The 23,744-nt window shown below is 44.7% G+C and overlaps 1 long non-coding RNA gene across 1 annotated transcript; it reads left to right on the top strand.

Annotated features, from left to right (window-relative positions):
* Positions 1-633: 633 nt before the first annotated feature.
* Positions 634-2,413, top strand: LOC120528592. The gene is made up of 2 exons (XR_005633553.1): positions 634-677; positions 2,164-2,413. It is a non-coding gene; the product is annotated as an uncharacterized LOC120528592 (long non-coding RNA).
* Positions 2,414-23,744: the final 21,331 nt, after the last annotated feature.

Raw genomic sequence — 23,744 nt, forward strand, 5'->3', positions numbered from 1 at the left:
AAAAGCTAACTTTTACAATTACCATAAATTTACACCTGATCTGACACTTTTTGTTTTCAAATAATATTGCATTAGTGCGATGATGTTTTCTAATTGGTACTATTCAGGTCATAAAATGATTTCTTCAAAATGTCACATATATTTGTCTCTTTCTTTTTTACTCTTGTGCTGCGTTGACATCATGCACCAGAAGGTGTGAGCATATTCAATGTGAGCAGGAGCACATGCTTGATTTGGCGGTGATCAACACACATGCACTATGCAAGGCATACATTGGACCACAGAGAAGAGAAGAGTGTTCATGGCTCATGAGGAACTTCATCATCGCTCCTTACAAGAAAAGGTGATGGAAAAAGAAAAGGAGGATGCAACATTGACAAGCTTCTGTTCCAAGACAGCTGCTTCGCCCAGGAAAGCAAACTCAGTCAGTGTCAGGTGCCCCTTCAATGTAATAGGAACCATAGCATAGAGAGAAGTGTGTACATCGCAACAGGTACACATGTCGTAAATGTAGGAAGGATAGTCTTTGGGTGTGTGGGAACTGTTAACATTTGAATTTGATGATTGCATATAGTGCAGAACTGACCTCTCTGTACTATTCTTTCCTCTACATGTCCTGGAGTACAAAAGAAACACCACCATGCACCAAAATGTGGAGACTGGGGAACAGCAAGAAGGTATGCAAATGAATATGAATAATATAAATAATGTTGCATCCATGCCACAGTGTTTTCCGAAATGTAATATACAGATCATAAAATGAATAATTCCAAATATCATATATACCTATGTCTCTGTTTTTTGTCAGTGCGGCTTTGACATCATGGACCATAAAATGCATACTAATTCAACATAAGCAGCAACACTCAATAAAACTGAATAAAAAAAATCAATTGACAATGAGTTACCAATAAGGCAGATTCACCAGCATTTGTGTGTCAGCTTTTATCCATGCAGATCAGAGAATTTCCAGTTCCACTGTCTCAAAACACCACTCACATCTACAGTTATTCCCAATTTCAAATAAAAACTAACAGCGTCAGATCCTTGGGGTGGGGGTAGTATGTATCGTGATTGCGACTGAGAGAATTAAAGTGAAAAAAATGCTAACTTTTACAAGTATTTTAAATTTACACCGGCTGTTAAAGACGCAAATCAAATGTATGTTTTTATTATATAATATTAACAATAAGAGCAGGTCAATACTCAAAACCGTAAATATACAAGGCAGTCAGGATTGAACCGGGGGACTCTTGATTACAAGTTAGCAATTCTTACCACTGCATCACCGAAGCTGTTGTATCATCCTTGTACCTTTTGTGAAAGTGTTTATTTCATCTTTGGACTTCAGGCTTCATACATCATACAGTTTATATCTATACTAGCTGAAATACCCAGCGTTGCCCAGGAGGAAAATAAAGTTTTTTTTAATTGTTTGAGAAAAACATAATTTAAAAAAACACAATAAAAAATTCACAAACAATAAACCTGAGTTCGCTTCCCGGGTTCTCCCTGCGTGGAGTTTGCATGTTCTCCCCATGTCTGCATGGGTTTTCTGAAGTGGGTTGGGGTTTGTTTCCTGTCTTGCGCCCTGTGTTGGCTGGGATTGGCTCCAGCAGACTCCCGTGACCCTGTATTTAGGATATAGCGGGTTGGATAATGCATGGATGGATAAAGACTCACTAATATGCTTGTGTTGCAATGTTGTATGTATGTTATCATCTAGTTGACGCTCGGAACGACCACGAGAGGGCAAACTGGAGGCGACTGCCAGCATTCTTTATGCTTGAGCGCCACCGCGTCCCTGCTGTTTTTATAACTCCAAATTTCTCTTTGCCTTTTATTTTACACACTGATGCTTCGGACACAGGCCTAGGTGCTGTGCTGAGCCAAAGAATTGACAGTGTTAAACACCCCGTTATACACCTAAGTCATAAACTACTGGACCACGAGATGAGGTATGTGGCAGTGGAGATATCGGCCCTGGCGATCAAATTGGTTTTTAACCAACTATTTCCTGGGATGCGTTTTCAGCCTAGTGACGGACGACGCTCCTTTACAATGTATGGCTCTGCATAAGAAGTACAACCCCGAAGGGCACTGCGACATATCATATCAGGGGCCAACAACGGGGTACTAACCTCTCTTTCTTTGTTTCCTCAGAAACACCGCCGTGAATTCACCTGGACTGACTAGAGAAACAAGCCACTTCCAGGTTCCTTCCTTTCCTCTGTTCCCCTTATGATGAGGTCATTACTCCTACCTCCACAGTTCCTTCCCAGCATTCCATCTGTCCACTTCTGTCTCCACCCCATAAATTGTCTGCCTGTGATTTCCACAATGTCTGATGTGTTCTGTATGAACTGACTGACCATAATTTTTGCAGTATACGGGGACGGATACCCCAAAACTTTATGCTTGTCTTTTTGTCTTATTACAGTGGTGTAGTCGGTAGGATTTAAACCTGAAGAATGTCAGAAGGGCGGGACTTGAACACCATGCTAACGACAATGATGAATGAGCTCCAGTCTATTAAACTGGAGCAGGCAGCCATGAAGGCGAAAGTTGCGCAGACCAAGACACAGCTGGTGGCAGCGGAAGCAGTAAAGCCAGAGCCCGCACAGCCTCCACCTCCTCCAATCGTCCTGCTCACTGAGTTGGACGACGTTGAATCATGTTTAATGATATTCGAGAGGACTGCCTCTCAGAATCAATGACCGAGGGCGGAATGGGCGTCCATACTAGCACTGTACTTAAAGGGCGTTGTACAGAAGGCTTATCTTCACCTCCCCGAGGAAGAAGCTGCCAATTATGACCTCCTGAGAGCTGAGATACTGTGGAACGAGCCCCAGACAGAGACAGGTAGACATCGTATTACGCACCACCACACAAACCCCCAAAAGTCCCCCAAAGTCCAGGCCTCACACTACCTCTTTCTGTCTTTAGGCTGCCTCCTTTCCTCCTCCAAGACCTTGTCTTCCTTTGCTCTCAACTCTAGCCATCGAATGGAGGGAGGCGGCCCCTTTATACACACCTGGATGTGCTCCAGGTGCCTCCCAGTAATCTTCCACTGGCACTCCCCAGTGTGGGAGAAGTACTGGCTCTGCATCTGGAAGCACTGATTCTCTTCCCCCCAGCACTTCTGGGTGTGGCTTCATAGGCATTGGAGCGCCCCCTGGCGGTGACCATGGGCCCCATACAGGGCTGAGATTCAAAACTCTGCACCCGTGGTCCCCATGGCCACCAGGGCAGTGGCCCCTATGTTGTCTGGGGGAGGCGTAAGCCCTCCTCCGGTCCTCCTGGGCGTCCCGGCCAGGTACCACCCCCACCCAGCCACCTGTGACATCCGGCGAAGCTGCCCGTCCTGCGAGGGCAGGTCCCCAACAAAGCGGGTCCTACTGCACGTCCAGGGCCTGGTCCTGCAATAAAGACAGAAATGGGCAAAGACGCTACCTGGACACCACCACCTGGCGTCCCTCCATGCTGCGCACTGGCAGTGCTCCCCCCTCCAACCGGCACCCCGGGACTTGCCTCTTTGGCACCCCCTCCGCGGGTTCCGTGCCCGTCTGATTGGAACAAATGGGTCCGCTCGTACAGTCATTGTCTCCGCCGACCCTGGGGTTTCCCTCTGCCTCCGCAGAGGATGGCCCTTCTCTGGACGTGAGCATGCAGCATCACGTCCCTTCCTATCAGAAGAACCGGCTCTCTTCCCTCTGGGACGCCATGATGGTTTGGATCTGCCTATGGCAAAGGCACAGATCCTGTCCTGTCTGCGTCCCTATAAAGCGACACAAGGCTGCCGCTGGCTTGGGGCGTAGGGCGCTAGGACCCGTGACACTCATCATCCCCTATCCTACCAGCCCTCTTGCTCTTTCTCCCCTCACTGTGCGCACCACACTCGCCGTCGCGTCCACTGTTAGAGACCCCCCTACTTAGTTCCGTTCATGCACGTTGCGGGCCTTTTCAGTGGGATCTTCCTTATGCTTTACGGGGTTGGTTCCCCTTACCTTCCCTGCCACATCCATACAGCTGAAGATTTCAGCGTTGCACCAATCCGCCCACTGTCGCAGTGTCATCATGGATACAACTGCCTTCACCTCCAGTTCCTTCAATCCTCTACAGAGAACGTGTACTACCTGTAAGAGCGACTCTGCAGGCTGAAGGCACTCCCCCAGCTCACGCAGAGCCGCAAGCAAACACAATTCGTCAGCCGGCAGTGGACTCACCATCCTGTCAGTCACACCAACTGACTGCGTCCTGTGGGGCCTCTCCTCAGGCCCAATCGGGTCCTTCCCCGGCATGAGACGGACATTCCTTGGTCCCGCCTCTGTCCAATCAGTGGCGGGTACACAAGACACACTGTCCAACCCTGTGCCTGTTTCGGGGAGGGACTTCCAGTCCGTGGCCATTTTGTCTCCCTTCTTCCTGATGCGGCGCCGTGCTCCTGATCTCTCGAGCTGCAGCAGCTCCTTCTCCGCAGCTGCTGTTGCGCTGTCGAAGCTTTGCAGACCAGCACACGTCTGCCACCAACGCGGATCCGGGCAGTCCTTGCCTACAAAACACCAAACAAGCCCGGGCCTCCAGGGTCGACTGCCGGCGAGCAGGGAACTTACCTCCCAGGTCTCGTCTGTCTGAGGAAATGTCCTCGGCGTGGCCTCACTTGATGCAATGCTGTTCCGGGTGCCTCCAGCGACAGTGCGCTCATAGGAGCCCGCTGCACTTCTGCCACGCCCATTGTCTTCCCGCACCAGGGGGAACCGGCCCTCCTGTGGTCCGGTGGTGGTCTGTGGGGCGAGTCTCTCTCACGGGGTTGTGTGCACACGGCCTCTGCAGTGCGTGTGTGGGCTCCCCTGCTGTGCCGGGCCGTCCACACAATTATTTGTTTTAGCAGGTCCCCGCCTTGAACCAGGCGGAGAATCCTGCTGACTACGCCAGTGTGGAATAAGTCCCGGACACAGACAGGTAGACATCGTATTACGCACCACCACACGTTTATTTACAGTCACTATTTACAACAAAGTGCACACAAACCCCCAAAACTCCCCCAAAGTCCAGGCCTCATACTGCCTCTTTCAGTCTTCAGGCCAACCTTCTTTCCTCCTCCAAGACCTTGTCTGCTTTCTCTCCTGACTCCAGCCATCGAATGGAGGGAGGCGGCCCCTTTTATACACACCTGGATGTGCTCCAGGTGAAACCTGGCAATCTTCCACCAGCACTCCCCAGTGTGGCGGAAGTACCGGCTCTGCATCCGGAAGCACTCCAGGTGTCCCTGATTCTCTTCCCCCCAGCAGTTCCGGGTTAGTCGGAAGTGCTGAGGTCCAGGGCTTCATAGGCATTGGGGCACCCCCTGGCGGTGAGCACAGGCCCCTACAGGGCTGAGCTTCAAAGCTCTGTACCTGTTGACCCCATAGCCACCAGGGCGGTCACCTCCACGTGTTTCTGGTGGGGCGTAAGCTCTCCTCCAGTCCTCCTGGGTGTCCCAGCCAGGTACCACCCCCAGACATCTGTGACATTACTAAACCGCTATGGTGTAACCACGGGCTACCAGGCAAGGAAATGTCAGCACAGGAAGTTTGACCTCGATCGCCCGGCCAGGGCACAGGCGTTAAAGTTCTGGGGCAAGCTGGGGGAGCTGGCTAAGGCCAGATATCAACCAGGCGCACCAGGTGGTAGAGCAGGTCGCCTGTGAGGAGTTAGTGAACTCCATGCCTGAGTACCTTGCCCAGCAGGTCCACAGACATCTGTATAAGGACATGATAGGCCTTCTGGATGTCTTGGAGCACCATCTGTCGTTGAACTGAGTCAGGAGGTCAGAGAGGTCTGCTCGTGGGGTCCGGCTAAAACTCCAGTTAAACCTAAAGAAAAGGTGCCTGCCCCGCCACGCTGTTTCAAGTGTGGGGAGGTGGGACATATCCTCACCGCCTGCCCCTTCAACATCGAGCCGATGGATTGCACCTGGGCCAAAGTAGAGAGGTACTGTCCTCTGTCAAATCCCCTGGCTGTTCCAAATATGGGAGTGGTGTTAGTGAATGGGCACTCGTTTGTGGAGTTATTTGACTCTGGGAGTAACATCGCCATTGTTGCTCGCCGTTATGTTCTACCACGACAGTGGATTGCTCAGAAAACAAGCATGACCTGTGTACATGGGGAGACCAGATTGTATAGGTCCGTGAAATACTTTATAACTTGGAGGGTGACCCGAAACAACTGCTCATCGCTGTATTGCCCGAGCCCCCCTTTCTGGTTATATTAGGACAAGACTGGTTAGAAAGTAAACGCGGTAGCCCAGAAACCACTCCTAAATCTAGGTTGGGTCTGACTATGGATGGGCAAGGGGCCATCCCAGCTGCTCCCACGTCGTGCTCTTCGGCAACTATAGATGACATGAACGACCAGGGGGAAGACTCTCCAGCAACGGACCTCGACCTGGAAGTACAAATAGGTGAGGATCTGGGCCAGATAGCCACTAACCCGGTCCTCCGACAAGATCCACTCATCGGAGTAGACTTCCAGTTTCGATCTATACCGGCCTCTTTTAAAAGAGAACAGTGGAATGATGATTCCCTGAAGTTTACCAGGAATGGCATCGTTTCTGTTGATGGCACATCGTTGGAAGATTCTCCTCCACCAGGACCCTACTTTGTCTTAGAAAATGATCTGTTGTATCGAATAGCATAACACAAAGGTGAGGTGTGGAAGTTGTTGTTAGTTCCGCGGACCTACCAGCGGAAGGCCTGCAATTTGGCTCACACCCACCTCTTATGCACCCTTCTCTGGGCTAAGAGAACCCTAGAGAGAGTGAAACTCAGTTTCTATTGGCCCGGAATCAACAAGGAGGTTCAATGTATCTGTTGGAGTGTCAGCTACGTCAGATACCCAGGAAGGACCATGCTCCTCTAGTTCCGATTCCCCTTATCGATATACCTTTTGAGAGGATCGGTGTTGATCTTGCAGGTCCCTTGGAGCCTTCGAGGCAAGGCCATAAATACATATTAGTTATGGTCGATTATGGAACTCAATACCCAGAGGCATTTCCCCTGTGGACTGCTAATACAAGGAATTTCGCACGGGAGTTGGTAGGACTTTTTTCCCCGAGTGGGTATACCCAAAGAAGTCCTGATGGACCTGGGTACACCCTTTACTTTGGATACATTCAGTGAGGTTGCCAAGTTACTCCATATTAAGTATCTTAAAACGTCTGTTTATCATCCTCACACAGATGGGTTAGTGGAAAGCTTCAACCAAACCCTTAAACAGATGCTCCGCAAGGTAGTCAAGTGGACGGTAAGAACTGGGACGAGCTCTTACCCCTGGCACTTTTTGCCTATCGGGAGGTGCCGCAAGCCTCCATGGGGTTTTCCCTTTTGAACATTTATACGGATGCCAACCCCGGGGTATTTTGGACATTCTAAAAGAAGGTTGGGAAGGGGAGGAACTTTCCCTCCACCAGCATTTTGGAATTTATCGCGCAATTACGTGATAGATTAGCTAAAATCCATGCTCTGCTAAAGGAGCACACGTCAAAGGCTCAAGCAGCGCAGGTGCGGAATTATAATAGAAATACCTCCCTGTGAGAGTTCCAGCTGGAAGACTGTGCCCACTTCCCATTTGAAATTGTTGCCTCATTGGCAGGGCCCCTTACGAGGTTAAAGAGAGAAAAGGGCCCGTCAACTATTTGGTGAAACAACCGAATCATTGACCGAGTGAGTGGGTATATCACATTAACTTACTGAAGCTGTGGAGGGACAGGGAAGACTGCACTTTCACCAGCCCAACCCTCTCCCTTTTCTCAAAAAAAGACGTTAACCTCAGCCACAATTGGACTCCCTACCAGCGACAGGAGCTGGAAAGTGTGATCCTGTCTGTGTCAGAAGTGGTCCGTGAGGCACCCAGATGCACCTCGCTGATTCAGCACGACATAGTGACGGATCCGGGGGTGGTAGTCAGGGAACGGCCCTATCACCTCCCGGAGGCAAAACATGCAGAGGTGGAGCTAGAAGTTTAATGGATATTGGATATGGACATCATTGAGGAGAATCACAGCCCGTGGTCCAGTACTATCGTCCTCATTTCTAAGCCCGGTGGGTCATGGAGATTTTGTAAAGACTTTCGCCATCTCAATCAAGACTCCAAATTCGATGCTTACCCCATGTGTGGATGTACTCCGTGAGTGGCTGGGGAGGGCACGTTATTTGACTACTCTTGACATGACTAAGGGATACTGGCAAATTCCCTTAACGGCATTTGTAAGAGAAAAAAAACAGCATTTAGCGCCCCTAGTGGACACTGGCAATACAAGCATTCTCCCCAGGTTTACGCCATCCTCCTGACGCTAGCGAAAGCTGGGCTACGTATTAATCCCCAGAAGTGTTTTTTTGTATTGAACGAGGCCAAATATTTAGGCTACCTGGTGGGAGGATGGCTGGTGAAACCACAGTGTTTAAAAATTAAAGACATCCTTGAATGGCCTCATCCAATAACCAAGAGGCAAGTGCAAGCATTCTTAGGATTGGCTAGTTACTATTGCCGGTTTGTATCTTGGTTTTCTGAGAGAGCTGCCCCTTGAAAAATCTGACAAAGAAAAGGGACCCTTTTTGTGGGATGATTTGACGGAACGGGCATTAAGTGACTTAAAAATGGCCCTCACAACAGCACCTGTTTTGAGAACGTCTGACTTTTCTCTTCCTGGACTGGGAGATGCTGACGCTCTCGGGTTCATGACCTCTCGGTTTGGGCCGCCCAACCCGATGGGTCTAGGCTGGGGGTTAATGTAATGCACAAGCGCATAGAGAGCCACTTAAATATATGTATATATATATATAGTGATGTGTGAGTTACTGTCTTGCACTCGAGAAGATGCCGAGTCAACAGGCTTCAAAAAAACTAACTTTATTCCTATAAAAATAAAAACAGTCAGGGTATTTATTCAAACAAGAGCTACTACTTCAATACACACAAACACAGCAAACAAGCAGTAATGGGGTCAGGTCAGTGGCCAAGTTTAAATGTTCCCCACATAAACCATCAGGTGACAGATGTGTTACATGAGGAGGCTGCGAACTTGCAGGTGCCTCGGTGGGTCCACGAATCTGTGATTGCCTTGGTTTGAGACAACGTCAGTATTGAAATGTGCAGCACCAGACAGTGACAAACATCAAAAGTAAATGAATGCAAGCTAATACACCACAGAGTCAGCTGGGCATTTGTATCCTTCTATCTGTACAGCCACTGGAGTGGAGCGTGGTCAGTTACCAGCATAAACTGCCAACCCCATAAGAAGTAGCAGAGAGTTTCCACTGCTCATTTAACAGCCAAAAATTTTTTCTCAATGGTGAAGTAATTAGGCTCCCTGGGGAGAAAATTCCTGCTCAGAAGCATTATGGTTTGTTTCTCCCAACTGAAACACTGAGAGAGCACCGTCTCCAAAGTTAAAGTACTTGCGTCCGTCTGTAGAATTAATTCCTTAGAAAAGTCCTGATTCCGCAGAACCAGGAATGATGACAAAGTAGCTTTCATGTCAGAGAAGGTGATCTCACAATCATCAATCCAGAAAATGGCACGTTTTTTTCTGCACTTCATCAAGTCCATGAGAGGAGTCGCTCTATGTGCAAAATCTGGAATGAATCATTTGTAATAATCAGTGAGGCCAAGGAAAGCGCAAACCTGCTTCTGTGCTTCGGATGTGGATACACAAGCACCACATCCACCTTATGGGTGCAAATAATGCATTTCTGACATCCCCAAGTTGCACTTCTTAGGGTTTGCTCTCAACCCAGCCAGACTCAAGCTGCCAAGCACCTCTTGCAGGCATTCAAGATGTTACCTCCAACATTACTAAAAATGACCGCATCATTGAGATACGCTCTAGCATATACAGAATGGGTTCACAGAATCTGATCTCATCCAGTGAAAAGTCAATGGTACACCATGGAGGCCAAAAGTAATCTTGGTGAATTTGAGCAACTTGTCCCGGGTGGCGAGTGCAGTCTTCATGCATTTGGACTCCCCTAGGGGCACCTGCCAGTACCCCGTTGTGAGATCCAGGGTGGAAATATACAAGGTTTCCCCGTGTTTCTCCAACAAGTGATCAATACATGGCATCAGGTAGGCATCAAACTGGGAGAGCTTATTCAAGCGCCTAAAATCTATATAGAACTGAACCAAGCCTTCCAGTTTTGGGACAAGAAGAATTAGTCTTCGCCACTTACTTTACTTTCACAAATTACACCTCCTCATGTATCTCCTACCTATTTGCTTTCAGAAGACTATACAGGCATCTCTGTATTTTAACCCCGGGTTCCGTTACGATCTTGTGTTCCACAATTTCCATCCAACCAGGCACAACCTTTAGAGTTCCTTCATATCAACAGCAGCAACTCAGCTTTCTGGGTATCTGTCAAATCATCACCAATAACAACCTCTGTCTGGGAGACTGCTGCTGATGTGCCTAACACCTCCTGGCATTCATGCCACTCCTTCATCAACCAGGAATCCTGACTTTATAATTAATGTGTGACATACATTCTTCCACTACTCCCAGAAACAGTCACTTCGACTGAAATTTATGTGGGTCAGACGGAATCAAAACCAGTACCCAATCAGCATTTTTGAATTTTGTGAAGTTTGCTTTTCTTGTCATAATTATGATTTTGCAACTCCTGTTCGTGCTGCTGGTCAATTTAGAAATCTGTTCTTTGAGTGAAACAGCCCAATTGACAAATTCTTACCCTGTAAGTTGCATTGCGAATCCCAATTATTCCTCCCAAAATATATCTAACACCCCTTGTGGTAGGCTGCCAAATAACAATTCATATGGACTCAAGTCAGTGGGTGTTTGGGGGGACTCCTGAAAAGCAAACAGGAGAAAGGGTTATGCTGTGTCCAGGAGATCGGTTCATCATGGGCCACCTGCTGAATCATCTGTTTTAAAGTCTTGTTAAATCGTTCAGTCAGGCCATTCGTCTGCGGGTGATAAACAGTGCTGCTAAATTGTTTAATTACAAGGCTCTCACACAGCTGATTCATGATGCAAGAAGTGAAGGGTGTTGTTATAATAAGTTTGTTATAATATTAAGAATTGTGTCACTGTATCTGTTTTAGATCTTTTTATATGTATTTTTCATTCTTTTTCTGTGTAACATGCCATGTCAGCATTCAGAATTGCTGGGCCAAGCAAAGCATAAAGACAGACAGGGACATCTGGAAGGCTGTGTTATAAACCCTAAAAACGACTAAGTGTCATTTGAACCAACTGTTTGATGTTTCAGCACAAAATTGTCTGACTTGTTTGGAAATGTAATGGGAGCTTGGTCGTGTAGAAAACAATATAAAAGAAGCTGGAACTTTGCCAACTTTGAGAAACTGTGTGGATAAAAGAGATTGATCCAAAAGCCACCTCCGTTGTGACAAAAAAAAGCAGTTTCTACATGTCCGAATCCATGAAAAGAACTCTTCGGTGAAATGAAGCTGACTTGTTTCTCCTGTCTGTACAGCAACGTAAGCCGCATTAAACAAGCTAAGTATATTCTGTCTTTTCTGTGATTTTGTTGCCGCCTATCGCTGAAAAGAGGGATATCGCCGTGATAATTTATAATTATTTAAATAAAGGTTTATTAAAACGCAGCAATATAAAAGAACATATTTCCAAGGAGCTAACACTCCCATTGGAAATAGGTGTACCTATGTCAGTTAAAATCTCACGAGGAATACCAGTTTGCGTGAATATTTCTGATAAAGCCTTAGAAACAGTTTGCGCATTGGCTTTCCACAGAACGGCCACCTTGGGGTACCGAGTTGCATAATCAACCAACATGAGCATGTACTGATGACCATTCTCTATAGTAAGCATCTTTTGCAACATGTGCTTGTTTAAATGTAAATCTAGGCTGTTGTCAGCCCATTGCAGGTATGCAAACTCTGTCGGAGTGTAAGTCCCTGCTTCCCCAGGGCCCAACATAGCACCTTCCTCTTCTCCAGTCATTGTTTATTTCAGAATCCGTAGCTGCTGGTTGGCTTCAGGAGGGTGAAGGTGCGAGTGCCTAATGTGAAGAACTGCTGACCTATAACCAAGAGGTTGGTGGTTAGATTCTGGGCACTTGCCATAATTACCGTTTTGAGTAGTGAGCTGCTCTTATTGTTACTATTATAGAATAAAAACATACATTTGACAGCCGGTGTAAATTTATGGTACTTATAGAGGTTAGTGGTGTTTTTTTTTATTATTATTCAGTTTTTTTCTCTCAGTCATGTTCATAATCCCCGCGATCTGATACTGCTGTTTTCAAATAAAGACGTTCTATAACCAAGGTGAGGATGAGGGTTCTACATCGGAGAAAGAGAACAGAAACCCTCCCATCAAAAAACTTCCAATCACACATAAGAACAACGCAGCTGCACCAGGCATAAAGGCAAAAGATGGCACCGTTTGGATGCAGCAACAGGTTTGGGCACCATCCTGCTAGTCAAGCTGCCACACATATGTCCTTCAATGAAACAGCAGGGCTTAGAGAGCTCGCTAAGGTATCGTGCAAAGTTCCGTTTGTGATTATGTTTTGTGATTGTCTTTACATGAAAAACATTTACATGCTACTTATATAAAAGCCACATCGGATGTTGTTTACATATATTTATTAACTTATCTTCCTACAGCATAAAGTCAAAGTAAAATGCAGAGCTTCCTGTGTTTGATTGACATAGGCATGCTGATAAATTACATGTGCAATGTTACTTCAGTAATAAAGTCTACCTAAGCCTAAGCCTATTAAGAGGTTTTCCACCATGATAACGAATGTAATTGTTGAAAGTGTAAAACATAACTTTTTCAAAAAGTATATCATCTAAATTTAGTTAGAACATGCACCTATAACACATGACCTAACAGCTGTAAACCTCCCTTAATAATGGATTTAAATTTGTGCAGTGAAGGACTACATAAAGCAATCATACCACTAACAAATGATGCATCATAAGCACCACTTTTTGGTCTTTTTTGCTAGTCAAGCAGTAACGTATTAGCTCTTACTTAAAATACTGTGAGCAAAGCTCATACTGTGCATTTCTCATGGCTGCATCCATATTATTTTTTTACTTGGAACTGTTAGAATTACAGAAAAGAAGGCATTGAGGTGTTAGGAATGTTGCTGCTTAGAATATTTAGCACATGCATTCATTTCATCTTTGCCTCTGGATCACATGCATTTAGAAATCGAAAATCGAAATCTAGCAAGAAGTAATAACATTTTTAAGGTCTATTTAAAAATTACCTTTTTAACCTTTTTAATGACATTTTTTATATTCATGGTCATATACTTCAATGAAAATATGTAATGCCTATTAATGTTTGTTTCCGCATTAGTTTCCACCCTTAACGTTAATTATAGCTTTTATTTAAACACCTTTCTTTTAATTACTTTTTTTATTTCAAACAATGTATCAAAAACAGTATGTTGAAATAGAGCACGCACAGCCTTTGGCCTTGAACAGCTTAATCACCTGGTTTTCTTTCCCTTGTGAATTTTTTATTACATATTACAGATCTTATTTAAATACTTTTACAAATTCATCAGATATATTCTCTGAGGTGCATTTACTCTGCATACTAAAAAATTATAATGAATTCTCTTGATAAGTAATTTTACACTCAACCATGACAAGAATTAAACAGTATAAAACATGTTATTCATTACTGTATTTAAATTAAAATAAGATTTAAATGCTATCCCTAGATAAATCATTTTAGTCCTTTAAAACATTACAGATTAGAGAGAGCTAGATTAGATGTATAATTGAAATCACAGATTGACTCTGTTCTGATAAGTTCAGATAGATTTAAAATATTTATGTTCATTGTTTTATTCATGTATGTTATAATGTCTACATATCAATAACACAAGGCACTTCACCCCTAGACTCCATAAAATAATATTCGTAGAAAGATGATCAATATGAATTACATACTTCCTTGGTTTATAAATAAATTGCAATGTAAAATTAGTAAACTCTAAATTCTACCAAGGACTTTTCTCATCTTTTTAAACCATGTTTTGATTTTGCCTTAAACTTTGACTATGTCTTTAACACTAGAATCCCTGACGCCTACAAAAAAACTCTTGGGCCACCTTTACTTCCTTCGTACCTCTCCATTAGTGCCTTTTGTTTTGTAAATATATCGGTCAACACAAGCAGAAAGAAGTTCTCCAAGCTCATGTCTTGTTTATCTGAGTGTGACATTCCTGGAGTTGTGTAAGGTAAATAATATATCGATATTTGAAACACATGTGTTCCATGTCTACAATGATGTATGTAAATGTAGGATGACAGGAAATGCGAGAAATACGAGAAATACAAGAAATACATAAAAAAAAAACTTTTTTCATGTTATAATACTAACAAAGGAATTTTGACATGAACTGTATAATGTGTGAAGGCTGAAGTCCAAATATCAAATAAATACTTTCACAAAAGGTACATGTACAGTATAACAAAACTGAAGAAAAAGAAATTGGGCTAGGGTTTTTCATGGGCTTCAAGGATTCTAATGTTAAACTGGAGCTTTTAGCTGGAGGCTTTTAGCTCTCAACAAGCCTTTATCCTCTTCACACACTTTATGAATTAGGAGAGGTCAAGAAAATATGGTCTGAATGGACTGTGCTCAAGAGACATATTTAAGGAGCTGTGGCCAGAACATTCTTTGTGCCTATTCTTGTGGAAATCCTTGGACCCACTGGTTTATACTGGCACTAACCAAAGCTAACAAGTTGAAGAAAAAGACATTATATGCAGCGTGTGCTGGAGGGTCTCTACGTTTGACTTCAAACACAGAGATGAATGACTCTGAAACAGCCCCAGTTGCAGGACTTCTGCTACATCCGAAAGAAGGTCTTGGAGCACCTGGAATATTTCCAGTTGCCCTATAAAAGGGGCCACCTCACTCCATTTGAAGAGCCCGACTCGGGATGAGGTGGACAAAGCTTGTTGGGAGAGGAGAGAATGTGGCAGACAGATCAAGAGAAGGAAAGGATTGTGTTTGCTTATTGGTGCTGTATTAACTGTGCTGTGAGCATGGGGAATGGGGAAAAGCGTTGCCCATGCGGAAAAAAAATAAAGTATGTGTACTGGACAGTATTGGTGTCTGCCTGTCTGTGTTGGGTAGGTGGCTGGTACACTCACTGGTGGTCCACAAGTGTCAGAAGCATTGGTGGAGGTTGAGTATATATTTATGGCTACAGTGATAAAAAAAAAAAAAAAAAAACTTTCTAATGATAAAAGAACAGTAAAACTACTTTATTTTGTGTAGCAGTTTTCACTAAAAAGACTTTAGTTTTACTTAAAATGAAGGAACACTGACTGGCAGACTGAAGTGGTGGTTGCCTTTTTTGAACAGATAAACAAAAGTATGTGTTCTAATTATTTGACAATTGGCAATGCCTTGGTACTGGAATGGAGACTCTTGTCCTATAGCTAAACCCAATATCCAGGAAAAACGATTGGACTATGTACTGACTGTGGAGCATTTTTAAAGATATTTAAGGGAACATGGGAACTTTGTGTGGAAAAGCTTGTGTACCCCATAGCATCTTGATTTGAGTAGTTCAAGATTATAGCTGCTGCCTGCAATGCAATTTGTTCCCTTTGTATGTGGAGTGAAAGTTCTGTTTGCATAGTTTGTACTAAGTTGTTTCTGCTTAGTTTGGGGATTGTACTCCACCAAGTGTATATCTTGTCTTCTCTTATGCGCATTATTTTTATGGACAGGATATCAAGCTAAAACTGAGGATTGGAAAATATCCAGTTTGGAAAAGTAGGAACTGCATCTGTGTTGCTTTTCAGATGATAATCTCTTGGCCTCATCAGAATATTGTCCAAGAATACACTGGAATGGCTCACAGGTTGAGTGTGGTGTGGATTAAAATCAGTACCTCCAAATCTGAGATTGCGGTCTCCTCACAGATTAAAGATTACTTGTGCTCTTCATGTAAGGGGTGAGCAGCTGCCCCACATGAAGGAATGAGTAACCTGGGGCCTCATGTATAAATGGTGCGTACACACAAATATGTTTCATTTCCATGCTCACATCATAATGTATAAAAACTAAACTTGGCGTAAAGCCACACACATTTTCATGCCAGCTCCATCACTTCTATACGCAAGTTGTCCACTCGGTTTTGCAAACAGGTGGTACCCAGCATCAAAGCAATGCTACTGTGTGGTTTCCCTTTATTTTTTAGATTCACATCCCTGACGCAGCTTTATCAAGTACACTGAAATTAACCGTATGTCATTTTTTAGTTCAAGGCATCTGATTGTAATCAACCTGTAACCATATAATGGTGCACTGAATGGCCAAACTATTCCAAACACCATAGCCACTTTGGTGTTGTTACTTTCAGTGCACCATTTGGAGTATTTTAACCCACTGTATCTGAGTGTGGAATCACAGCTGTACAACAGCTGATCTGGAAGCTCTACAGCAGATTGTGTCAAGAGTGGGGAGAAATATCGGGATACAGCTTCTAGCACACGCTGCCTCAGCCTTGGGAACTTCTCGCATTCAGGAAACACTTCAGAGCCTTTCCTATACGGACCTCATGGTTCAGAAACAGTTTCATCCCAAGAGCTATAAATGCACGCAATCAGTCCATCAAGTGCTCCTGGTAGAACTGTTTGTACATATAAGTACAATTGCCTCACTGTAAACTTGCATTACAGTTGTAATATTGCACAACCTGAGCCTCTTATGCATTCAAATTGTATATTTTTCACTGTTTTTTATATATTATTATTATTAATGTTGTTGTTATTTTACCATTTTATAGTAAAAGAAGCTTATAGAGGATTTGAATATTGAATCTAATTATACCATACAATAACAATAAAGTAATTAAATTCAATTCAATAGAAGAGAGTGCATATTTACAGATGATGACGACTGGCTTCTATGTTGACTTAGATTTCCAGGTGCTATCTTCTTAGAGCTCTTGATATCATTTTTAAGAGGAAAAGCAACAAAGTATATATATATATATATATATATATATATATATATATATATATATATATATATATATATATATATATATATATATATATATATATATATATATATATATATATACAGTGTGTACGGAAAGTATTCAGACCCCCTTCAATTTTTCACTCTTTGTTATATTGCAGCCATTTGCTAAAACCATTTAAATTAATTTTTTCCCTCATTCCCTCAGCACCCCATATTGACAGACAAAAAAAAGAATTTATGAAATTGTTGCAGATTTATTAAAAAAGAAAAACTGAAATATCACATGGTCCTAAGTATTCAGACCCTTTGCTCAGTATTTAGTAGAAGCACCCTTTTGAGCTAATACAGCCATGAGTCTTCTTGGGCAAGATGCAACAAGTTTTTCACAACTGGATTTGGGGATCTTCTGCCATTCCTCCTTGCAGATCCTCTCCAGTTCTGTCAGGTTGGATGGTAAACGTTGGTGGACAGCCATTTTTAGGTCTCTCCAGAGATGCTCAATTGAGTTTAAGTCAGGGCTCTGGCTGGGCCACTCAAGGACAATCACAGAGTTGTCCTGAAGGCACTCCTTTCATATCTTAGGTGTGTGCTTAGGGTTGTTGTCCTGCTGAAAGATGAACCGTCGCCCCAGTCTGAGGTCAAGAGCCCTTTGGAGCAGGTTTTCATCCAGGATGTCTCTGTACATTGCTGCAGTCATCTTTCCCTTTATCCTGACTAGTCTCCCAGTTCCTGCCGCTGAAAAACATCCCCACAGCATGATGCTGCCACCACCATTTTTCACTGTAGGGATGGTATTGGCCTGGTGATGAGCGGTGCCTGGTTTCCTCCAAACGTGATGCCTGGCATTCACACCAAAGAGTTCAATCTTTGTCTCATCAGACCAGAGAATTTTGTTTCTCATGGTCTGAGAGTCCTTTAGGAGCCTTTTGGCAAACTCCAGGTGGGCTGCCATGTGCCTTTTACTAAGGAGTGGCTCCGTCTGGCCACTCTACTATGCAGGCCTGATTGGTGGATTGCTGCAGAGATGGTTGTCCTTCTGCAAGGTTCTACTCTCTCCACAGAGGACCTCTGGAGCTCTGACAGAGTGACCATCAGGTTATTGGTCACCTCCCTGACTAAGGCCCTTCTCCCTCGATCGCTCAGTTTAGATGGCCGGCCAGCTCTAGGAAGAATCCTGGTGGTTTCGAACTTCTACCACTTATGGATGATGGAGGCCACTGTGCTCATTGGGACCTTCAAAGCAGCAGAAATGTTTCTGTAACCGGCCCCAGATTTGTGCCTCAAGACAAGCCTATCTCGGAGGTCTACAGACAATTCCTTTGACTTCATGCTTGGTTTGTGCTCTGACATGAACTGTCAACTGTGGGACCTTATATAGACAGGTGTGTGCCTTTTCAAATCATGTCCAATCAACTGAATTTACCACAGGTGGACTCCAATTAAGCTGCAGAAACATCTAAAGGATGATCAGGGTAAATAGGATGCACCTGAGCTCAATTTTGAGCTTCATGGCAAAGGCTGTGAATACTTACAGTATGTACATGTGCTTTCTCAATTTTTTTATTTTTATTAAATTTGCAAAAATCTCAAGTAAACTTTTTTTACATTGTCATTATGGGGTGTTGTGTGTAGAATTCTGAGGAAAAAAATGAATTGAATCCATTTTGGAATAAGGCTGTAACATAACAAAATGTGGAAAAAGTGATGCGCTGTGAATACTTTCCAGATGCACTGTATATATATACATATATATATTTATATATACTGTGACTGTAGGGAGCGCTAGTGCTCCCTTGAACCCTCAGGTAAAACTCCAGACACCGGGTAAAAGTCCAATACTTTTTATTTTGTTCTTCAGTGCACCAAGCACCCTCCACACTACTCATACAATAAACCAACAACACTCAAATAATAAACTCTGACGTACAGCACTGTTTAGCTGTACCTGGGAGATTGGCACTTCCTCCGCCCCTCCGGTAACTAACGTCAACGCCCTTATTACACCGGTCGGGGTCTGGAGTGGCGACTCGCTCCGGAAGGCCACGTCACACGCATGCCTCGGTTCGATCGCTTCCTCCCCCTCCCGGTCAGTCATCACTCCACGCTCCACTGTCGGGTTCACAGTGCTTTGACACTCGCTGTTTATTAATAGCGGGGCCAGATCGCACTGTGTCCCCTTATGATATACGGCACAGATCTCACTCACCTGCACCGCCAAATCACTCGAGACCGGGGCTTCTCGGCCTAATCGCCGCAGGTATTCCACTAATCCTTTCAGCGGCGCCTCAGCTGTAGCTCCCAGCTCCTCTACACGAGCCTTCAGTTCCTTCACTCCCTGGAAGAAAGCATACACGGGCTCGAGGTATTTTTCGAGCTGTCGTAAGTCCACAAAGTTAGTTATTTCGGCCGGGGTTAAGTCCGCTTCCGCATACGTTTCACCTACCGGCCGGGAGCCAATGAGCACGTCCGCTCCTGGCACGTGCTCTGCTGGGCTTCGCGGAGGCTTCTGGGACATGGAGTCCGAAGAGGAATGGGTAGCCTGCCGCGGAGGACTGCGATCTGCCGCTTTTAATTTGTCGGCAGACCGATCAGTCACTTCCCGCTCCTCTTGATTCTTTTTAAATTGTGGCGTGCTTCGCTCGCCGCCTCCTTCCCTTTCAGGAAGCTCGGGGAATTACTGACCTCACCGAAGGATTCTTTCTGACCGTCTTCCCGGCCTCCATTGCGCGAGGTCACGTGGTGGCTTTCGCCGTATGGGCTTCCCCTTTTCGGACTCCTAGACTGGCCCGGCTTCTTCTTGTCGCGGCCATCTTACCTAGGTCTGAGGCGGGCGTGCTCTTTGTCCGCTTTGTGCAGACAGGCCTCTGCAAAACAAGAAATTAAAGGCTCCGGCGGTTCGAGTGCTCTCCCAGCACTTACCTCGGAACGTAGCCGATCCCGCTCCAACTCCCGGTAGTAATCTTCGGGAGTCGCGATCCTGCAACGTTCCGGCTGTCGCCCTGCTCAGATTTGCTCGGCTTTAGCCTGTGCCCGATCTTCCTCGTGGGGAGCCGTCGCTAGCCGTCCCGCGTCCTGGTCTGCCTTCTGGGAGCCGCGGCCATTTTGCTGGAGCATGAGGCAGTCATCCGAGACGCCGCTGTGATTTTCTCGGCGGCGCCTACAAAACATGACAAAAATAAACCCGAAACGTCGGGCGGTTCACCTGCAGCTCCCTCCATAGTGCATGGCGGAACCCCCGGACTATCTAGGGAGTCCGAGGCATTCGACAGCGGTCCGTGTCCCGATTGACGCGCTACCCGGGCTAACTCGGCCCGAATTAGCTCTCGGTCCTCTTCGCTCCCGGTCAGGTAGGTCCAGGTCCTCTCGCTGTCCGTCAGGCCCTGCAGCCAGCTGGGACTGACCTTCTTTTTCCCGGTCTTCTTGCCCATGGTCCTGCAGAACGGGATGGCGCGCACAGTTGCAGCTTTCTCGGTAGCGGATGGTGTTTGCACCTCCGTGAAAAGATGGGGAATCCCCCGAGGGTTGTCTGCCCACACAAAATTTGTTTTTAATGCAGGTCCTCTGCCAACAGACGGCCAGAGAATCCTGCCGACTACGCCAGTGTGACAGTAGGGGGCGCTAGTGCTCCCTTGAACCCTCAGGTAAAACTCCAGACACCGGGTAAAAGTCCAATACTTTTTATTTTGTTCTTCAGTGCACCAAGCACCCTCCACACTACTCATACAATAAACCAACAACACTTGATCAATAAACTCTCCTCCTCGCCCAGACACTTAGCCACCCTTCCTCCCAGCTCAGCTCACCGTCTGGACTGAGGCACCATCCTTTTATAGCCCCTGACCCGGAGGTATTCCTGTCCCGACAGTCCATAGTTCCTTACTCCTTCCAGGTCAGGGCAATCAGTCCTTTTCTTTAAACCGGGAGCACGTCGTTCCTTCCTGTCACGTGACCCTGACGTACTCCCGGATCATAGGGCATAAAAGAACCCATAAACCCCCCTACAGCGACTCCTGGTGGCCCCCAAGGTATCCAGCAGGGTTGTGTTAAAACACTACAAAGTCCATAAGGCCCTGCTGGACCTCGGGGCATGGTCTTGCTGTCGGGAGAGCTCCTCCTGGCGGCCTGGGGGTGCGGACCGGCATGGGAAGCCGTCAGTCCTCCACAATACATATATATATATATACACACACCCTTTGGGGTGCGAGCAGCTGTGGCTGGGCGTGCCAGAATCCATCGAGGAAGAAAACAGAAAAACATTATTTGTACAAATTATTAATTTATCTATCCATTCCTAAATAATTAAATGGGCAGGCTATTTCGTATCAGTGCAATACGCTGCTTGTTAAAACGGATGACTTCCGCTCTTACGTGCACGTAGTGCTGCCTGGGCATTATTAACTATTGTATCTGTTCAAGTTCTATTTAAATTTTAAATATAAGTAATTTTTATTTAGTCGACAGAAATATCTTTGGTAGGAATGTAAGTTAAATTTAGTCATCATTGCATAAATGTTTCTTAACCATAGAAATGTAAAGACTAAATTCAACTTACATTTCTACCAAAGATATTTCAGTCGACTAAATTGAACCTACTTATATCCAAATAGAACTTGAAAAGATATATTTTTTTGAATCTGAGCTCGCATTTTAGATTGACTTAACGCACACTACATCATGCCCCGTGCTATTGTGCTGTGGCCTGCCTGCCTCAATAAGTCACCATCGCGTCGCTCTTACTTTTTTACCATTCATTTAATCATGGGCCTCTCTACAGTTTTGTTTATTTTCAGGTTGTAATGTTCATTAAATTTACATATGATCTGGTCCATTGGCGGACTGTGCATCTCACACCTAGGCCTTCAGTACTGCTCCGTGTGAATCAAACCGCCCTTCAAAAACTAATTTGTGGTTATAAAAACCATCTTAATATGCAGAACTACAGTAAAAAGAGCCGCTGCATCGCAGATAGATAACTCCTGTAGCCGCAATAAATGCCTTTATTGAATAGACAAACCGAGGTGAACAAGTTCCTTTCTACTGCAGCCACAGCCGCGACATCACATAAAAAACATCAATAATAACTCATAAACTTGCAATATGATTTAGGAAAATCACAACATTTTACTCACCAAAAATTTTGATTATTTGTAAACAAAATCCATCTTCCCCTCTTTTCTCAAAAACAGTTTAATTACTCTGTCGTACGGATTATCCGTGTGCTTCAGTTCCATCAAAACATCCCTTTCTATCGCATTCGATGCTAATGCTGAAAGGCGAACCCACCCTATGGTATTTCTGGCATAAGTTTGAATTCGCTTTAGGGCTGAAAATGTCCGCTCGACAGAAGCAGTGTACACGGGAATGCTCACCGCCAAATATACCAATGTGAACAGCTGCCCCACGCTCTCATTCAGATTTTTCTGATGAAGGAAGTCAAGGACATCAGTGGGAGATTTTCCTAAAATATCATCCATGGCATACATTACAGTCAGTTCTGTTTTTAGCCAAGACAGATCAAAAAGTGCTCCGTGGCTCTTGTGTTAAACTGGAGAAGGCTGCATGCGTGAAATTTTTCTTGTATTCCCGAAACTTCTGGGGCTCGAGGAGCATGACAAACATCAGGTTTTCGTGGTCTTGAAATCTGGTCTGTGTCTGGCAAATAATATTGTCCAGAATCCTGCCATGGAGTTGGCCGTAGTGCGTGCGACGATCTTTCACTCGGAGCATTTGCGGTGCGTTCAGTGGCCTCGTAGAGTTCCTCATATCGGCTTCTATCCAATCAATGGGTCTGAATACGGTGATGTTGCCACACGCCTGCTAGAGGGCCCGACTGACACCAAATCTTGGTTGAAGCAACAGGTTAATCGAAATTTATTCTGTGTTAGAGTGCCTACACAACGGATTGTGAAAGCCTCTCTGCCTGGCAAGAAATGATGGCTGAAATGTGATTGGTTAAATGCTTTAATACGAAACTCTGCCTCCCACGGCTATCGAGCTGCAGTCTATTACAGTACAGTATATGGACGAAAATATGTTCCAGTTATGACCATTACGCGTAGAATTTCTAAATGAAACCTGCCTAACTTTTGTAAGTAAGCTGTAAGGAATGAGCCTGCCAAATTTCAGCCTTCTACCTACACGGGAAGTTGGAGAATTAGTGATGAGTGAGTGAGTGAGTGAGTGAGTGAGTGAGTGAGTGAGTGAGTGAGTGAGTGAGTCAGTCAGTCAGTCAGTCAGTCAGTCAGTGAGGGCTTTGCCTTTTATAAGTCTGTTCTGAGTAATTAATATTTAAGTACACAGTCTGCCAGAACATGGATCTTACTTACATGAATAGCCTCACATTTATTCAGCCATACATCTGCAACAAACAAGATGGCAACCTTTGGGAACAAACTAAACAGCCTCTTTAGTTTTAACTGATTGCTTTTGGAACTACACACATACATACTAAATGTACATGTGCAATAAGCTATATCGGTAATGTGCAATATACTAATGTAAGACAATATATAATATTTAATGTACTGTTCATTAACAGGTGCAATAACAATTTATGCTGCTGTACTTTGAGAAAACAATAATTTGCTCTAATTACTTGATCACTTAACACTGTATATGACATATTTGGAATTATTTGACTTTTCTTTAAATGCACCTTGGGACTGTCATAAAAAGTAATCTCATTGTGTTACACAATGACAATAAAGTACTTGAGCTTGAACTTGCACTA

The sequence above is a fragment of the Polypterus senegalus genome, chromosome 4, assembly GCF_016835505.1.
Source record: "Polypterus senegalus isolate Bchr_013 chromosome 4, ASM1683550v1, whole genome shotgun sequence".
In the NCBI taxonomy this organism is placed as follows: Eukaryota; Metazoa; Chordata; class Cladistia; order Polypteriformes; family Polypteridae; genus Polypterus; species Polypterus senegalus.